Below are 6,487 nucleotides of genomic sequence, written 5' to 3' on the forward strand. Positions count from 1 at the left end.
TGACTCCACTTCATCCTCAATGCTTAATTTATCCCCTTGTAAATCACACGTTAATCCAAATGACGGACAAATTCATACTACAGGAGAGCGACCATTTTCCGTGTCAAAGAGTATACATTATGTGTTATATATACACAAATTACAAAGTATAAAAATTTTATAATATAAACCAAAAATGAGAAAACTTGTATGTGTAGCATGCTACACAAATATAAAACACTAAAAGTAATATATTTAAAAGCTGTAAACAAAAGTTCTTAACCAAACAATGTATAGTCTCTTGTTATACACTCATTTGTCTTCAAATTGTTGCATTATTTGTGATATAATTTGTAGGATCATCCAGTTTCGGAAGATGCAGCCAAACGCAAAGATATTCACCGAAACAATTAGCTTGTCAGGCTGATGTGGATACACAAATGATATTGTCATTTGGTTGTAAAATTCTTCACTTTTATTTATTCGGTTTCTTGAAAACTTTCCATTACATACTTAAGCTACCATTTATTGCCGTAGAGTGTGTACTGTTCTCAAAACTAATTTTGGCATATAGCAGTTGATCTCAAAGATATTAATAGAGATCAGAAAAGGGGGGAAAAAATTATCTGCAATGAAATAAATGTGTTATAACTTGCGTTCTAGTAGCAAACTAACATTAATTCTTTGTTTCTTCTGGAGGGATGCCAACAGAATATGAATACCTGGGACTGGTCTGTATAGAAACACTGTAAATATTGATATTTCTAAAGAAAAAAAAATATATATATTATATTCAGAATACCAAATCCCATTTTTCTTGAGATGCTACTACTTAATGATAGAAAAAATTCTTTATAAAACCTAAAGAGGACATGTTCGTCATTTGTCCATAATGGATAGGTACCTAGTGTGTTTTTAATATTATTATAATCTCTGGTGGGCGGGCAGAAGGGCTTAAGTCACTTCAAGCAAACTTTACAAAAGATTTAAACAACTGCTGTAAATCCGAAAAGTAACATGTTTCGGTTATTTCATAATTTCAGTTATTTTTTATGTCACTGGTTTTAGGATCTCTTTTAGGAAACAGGTTTTAATGAATGGATATAAAATTAAAATCTTACATCACTAAAATTAATGACTTAAGAACTTTTGCCCACCCACCAGACATATATTCCAAAAATTGTATTTATTGTCAGCAGCATCAATATCAGTTATGGCGTACCTTCACATTTTTGTCTTTAATTTACACCATAACTCTCATTCACATTTTCCTATAATTTTACTGCTATTCCTCTATTATCTTAATTTTATATTTCTTCTGCTACTGCTATTGAATTAGCTCTAAACTGGAATTTTATTTCCTACTTTTGTCCTCTGTTATCCTCCATATGTTGTTCCTCGTCTCTTATCTCACTCTTTTAATGTTCCTTTCTGAATTTGTTCTCTCTCAACTAACTATACTTCCATTTACAATCCTCCACTTTCCTTGCGTAAACATTACCATAATCATTTATTTTGTTAAACACTTAGCACCTTACACACATTCAATCATTTAAATCACTGTTATCCATATTTTAATTCCTTCTATTGATCTTTCTTAATATTTAAATTATCGTTTTTCCATTTTCAGTGTTATCATATTTATACTTTTCACTTTCATTCATTTTGCAGATTCCTGATCGCTCCCCTTATTTACATACATAATTTCCTTCTGTCATACTTTTCCTCTGCTACTATCCCATTACTCTGGACATTTCTCTTTTAAAATATTAAACCCCTTCAGTTTACACTTATTTAATCTCTCTATTGTAATTAGTATATCCTCGATCTGTCTGTTGGTACTGGTACTGCTTTGGATGTTTCTCTCATCTGTTTCTGACTTCTTCCTACTTCCGTGTAATCTCAACTCCCCCCGACCTCCTCCTTATTCTCTTCATCTGCCTGTTTCCCCTCACTTTCCTAGCCTGTCCTTCTTATGTCTATCTTCATTGATGCATTCGGCTGGTTTGCTGGTCCCAGCACATTCTTGTCGTCGCTTCGACTCTATTCCTTTTTCTACATCTATCACCCTCCTCTTGATTCGCTGTCCTTGCTTGGCACCCACAGATTTCTTATTTTGTCTTTCAGCCCTCTCTGGTCGTTGATCTGATGACATATGCTACTGACCTCAGTTACCATCAGCTTGATTAATTATTTTTAGTCCTTCCGTTACGATTACGTATATTAATTTATCACTTCAAAAATAACTATTATCGTATACTTTTTGAAAAGTTGCTAATAGGTATTTCAGTGTAATAATGTTATGAATAATGGTTAAAAGCTAAAGTGAACGTCATAAAATGTATGTTAAAACAAATATTTCACTTCACCAAGCATTTTATGTGCACGTACTTTTTGCAAGCCTGTGTCATAGTGAATTCATACTTCTTTCCTTTCTTATTTACAGCTTTTTTATGTTCACAATTAGAGATCTATAACAGTGACGTTGCCTTTGAAAGTGATTATCATAATTAGTGCTTTTACTGTTGTTGGCTTTTTGTAAAATAAATAGGGCCTTACTATAAAATAATATTTTTCTATATAGTGATTATTGATTTCAGCACTCACAAGTCTTAAACACATCTATCAATTCATAACTTATTCTCTTATAGTGTAAAAGGGAAGAAAGCAATATTCAGACTTGTAATTTCTAAAAATTATGTTCATTAATTTCGATAATTCAGGAAAATAATGAATAAAGAGGCAAGAGAATTTACTAGATAATATTTCTCAGATGGCACTTGCTACAAATTCTCTGAAATACAAATTGACAGACGAGTGAAATTTATTTTCTTAAGTATTTTAATTTAATAAATGGAAATAATTAGGTAGGTAAGCTTGAACTTCATATTATTGTATACATTCGCATTGTGGAAAAATTACCAAGAAAAGAGTATAATATGTTTATTCGGACACACTAAAGCTACTATTATTTCCATTCAGTAGGACTGGCCCTATGTATACAGATCTTTCTTTAACACCTGTTATTGGACCTTATTTTTATTTCTTCATTTCAGCAAGTGTCATTTAGAAAAACAATTTATAAGGAGCCAAAAGAGAAATGTAACACCATATGTATGTGCCTTTGGCCCTTACATAGCAATATTTTTATCTTTAATTTCCTGATTCTTACGCCATATTTATGACATAAACGTGTTATCTTTTATGTCGATACATATTATGTACTAAATGATTCATTTGCCTCATGAACTAACTAAAACTTGCATCAATAATGATAATTCTTTCTGTTGAATTTTAGAATACAGTGAGGATCTTATTCATATTTATAATTTATTGAAAATACTTCTTGTGCCTCATAGGTTAGTTATAGACATTTAATTTTATATAATCATATCCTCTTGCTGGTAACGAATATCTGATAATTGGTCATATCCTCATCATACATCAAGCTATATTCTTAATTTAAACTAAGTTTTTGCATATAACTTCAATTTGCGAAAATATTTGAGAATCATGGTTATCTTTCTAAAAAGAAGCAATTAATGTAACAATAAAATTTGTCATCACTATAATATTTTAAGAAATTCGTGCAACACTGCATATCCAGTACAAGTTACCAAACTGTATTCTATAGTTCGTAATTATTAATTCGTTTGCTGTATATGAAATAATTGAAATGTGGACAATAAAGGTGTATGATTTACAGTCTGTTTGGTATATGGTATATCTCATTAGGGGACATTAGGAGAAGATCACATCTGTGTACTATCAACTAACTGTCTGTTAATTTGTAACCCACACAATCAAAAGTTTTTGAGGTATCTAGTTTTAAAATATCTCCGAAGAGGACTGTATATTTTGCACCTATTAAATTAATTTTATAGTTTGAGTGTGTGTTTATTTTATAACTTTCCTATGTTGTATCCTAACTGTAATTCCTTGCTAAGTCTCAATTGATTTGGGATGTAAATCAAGATCAAATGTGTTACATGCTCATACAATCTACAGTATATATGATATAGATTGGCATGTGTATTTTAGTTGCAAATCCTAATTGGAAAGGTCATTTGAGATCATTCACTAAGAGATACATGCGATTGGTGAACCCTCTAATGTTTTAATTATACTTGTTTTTTTTTTTTTTTTAAGATGGGACATGAAAGGAGTATTGCGATCGGAAAAACAACTGAATGTCACATAGCGTGGTAGGCCTGTTGCTATGGTAGCAACGGTTCGAGTTGCCAAACTTACAGTTCCCATGTGGCAGTGCTTAATAGCTCTCTTGGCGACATTTATTATGCACACAATGTTATCATTGGCACGTTTCGTCTTTGATTCTCTATCAATTTTTGTATTGTTTTCTTACCTTCGCGTCAATTGTCAATGAATGTTTTAACGTCAGCCATCTTAACGACACTTGCTAGCTTCCATCAGCTGGCAGCATCGTAGTTCATATTGGCAACATAGCACTGTAGTTCCAAGCTCAGCTGCTTAACTGTCATGTCCCGTCTTTCAAAAAAACTAGTATAGAAAGTCTATGCATCGTGTATTTCGTACCCATCCAAGATATTTTGGAAATTCATAAAATTAACTATGCTTATAACTATGATAAATATGTGCTATGAAATATCAGTGAAACATAGCTTACATTACTAGCTACAATTTCATCATAGGAAAAACTTGTTGCTTACAATATTGTTAAAATGAATGTTGATGAAGCATCATTGTATATTAGCCATTTCTTATAACATTTTTGGGAGATTCGTAATTTCTCATAATGTTCTTTTTTTATGTATACATGAGATAAGGACGTCGTATACTCAAATCAGATGGCATAGCTTTGTTCTAATGTATTACAATGTACAAATCTTAATCTTGGTTTCATCTTGTCCCTTTACTTATGGCTTTTAGAGAACCCTGAGGTTCATTGCCACTCTCACATAAGCCCACCATTGGTCCCTATTCTGAGCAAGATTAATCCAGTCTCTACTATCATATCCCACTTCCCTCAAAACCATTTTTATATTATCTTTCCATCTACGTCTCGGCCCCTCCAAAGGTATTTTTCCCTCTGGCCTCCCAACTAACATACTATATGTATTTCTGGATTTGCCCATACGTGCTACATGCCCTGCCCATCTCAAACGTCTGGATTTAATTTTCCTAATTATGTCAGATGAAGAATACAATGCGTGCAGTTCTGTGTTGTGTAACTTTCTCCATTCTCCCGGAATTTCATCCCTCTTAGACCCAAATATTTTCCTAAGCACCTTATTCTCAAAAACCCCTAACCTCTATTCCTCTCTCAAAGTGAGAGTCCAAGTTTCACAACCATACAGAGCAACCGGTAATATAACTGTATTATAAATTCTAACTTCCAGCTTTTTTGAGAGCAGACTGGATGACAAAAGCTTCTCAGCTGAATAATAACAAGCATTTCCCATATTTATTCTGAGTTTAATTTCCTCCCGAGTGTAATTTATATTTGTTACTGTTGCTCCAAGATATTTGAATTTTTCCGCCCCTTGCCCCTTTAGTAATCCATATATCAGGATTAGCAAGAGATTACTCTACATTCATTTTATTTTAATATAAATAATTCCCTCAGATCCGCCTCCTGTCTTTGTAATAACATAAATATAAGAAATGTATATCCGGTCAAGAGAAAGTTTTGTAATATTTACAGTTGTCAAATATTATCCCCAGTGATGTGACAAACTATATTGCAATTCTACGTAATTCTATTTACTTTTTGTTTCACGGTAAAATCAATATCAATGGATGACTCAAATTGGTTGATTGGAACCATTGACAGATTAGGCAATGCTAACATAAGTGTTTGACAGACATTGCCACAACCAAATTGTAATAGGTACTGGTATGCCATCTGGTCAATTTTCACTTTCCCTTGTTAAATATGATGCATGTTGTTTTGTCGGAGGTATTGAGGTTCCCCCCCCCCTTTTTTTTCATCTAGACTTTCATGGCAATTCTGTTCAGAAACAGACTTTTGGGGATAGTACATAGGGTCCTTCTTCAGGGCAAATTAGTATGACCTACTCTTTTAGGGCCGATTATGCTTGGCTGCTCCAAGAAACTTGGCATCGGGGAGCGGAAGTTGTTCTGGTATCCCTGAGTTGGTAGGGATACTGTCTACTTTAGGGTCTTTTGGTATGAGTGCTCTGCTTTCCCTTTTACGTAGTGTCAGCATATAACTACTGCAGTCAAATGAGTTACCCAAAAGAACATTAAAATATAACATGGATATATATATATTATAGAGAAAAATATAATTATATTATGAGATAGACTTTTGAGTACTGGTATAATTATACAATTACAGTGAATAGTGTAAATCCTGGATGAAAATGGAGATGAAAATTTTAGTAAAAATTCATCTAAAGAATTTTTAATTGTACAATGTGGTAATAGTGTATTTTGCAAACAAATATTACTCCTATGGTCATAGCTCAAGCTACCCACATACTTCTTTAAAACTAAGTATTCG

Source organism: Periplaneta americana, chromosome 6, assembly GCF_040183065.1.
Source record: "Periplaneta americana isolate PAMFEO1 chromosome 6, P.americana_PAMFEO1_priV1, whole genome shotgun sequence".
In the NCBI taxonomy this organism is placed as follows: domain Eukaryota; kingdom Metazoa; phylum Arthropoda; class Insecta; order Blattodea; family Blattidae; genus Periplaneta; species Periplaneta americana.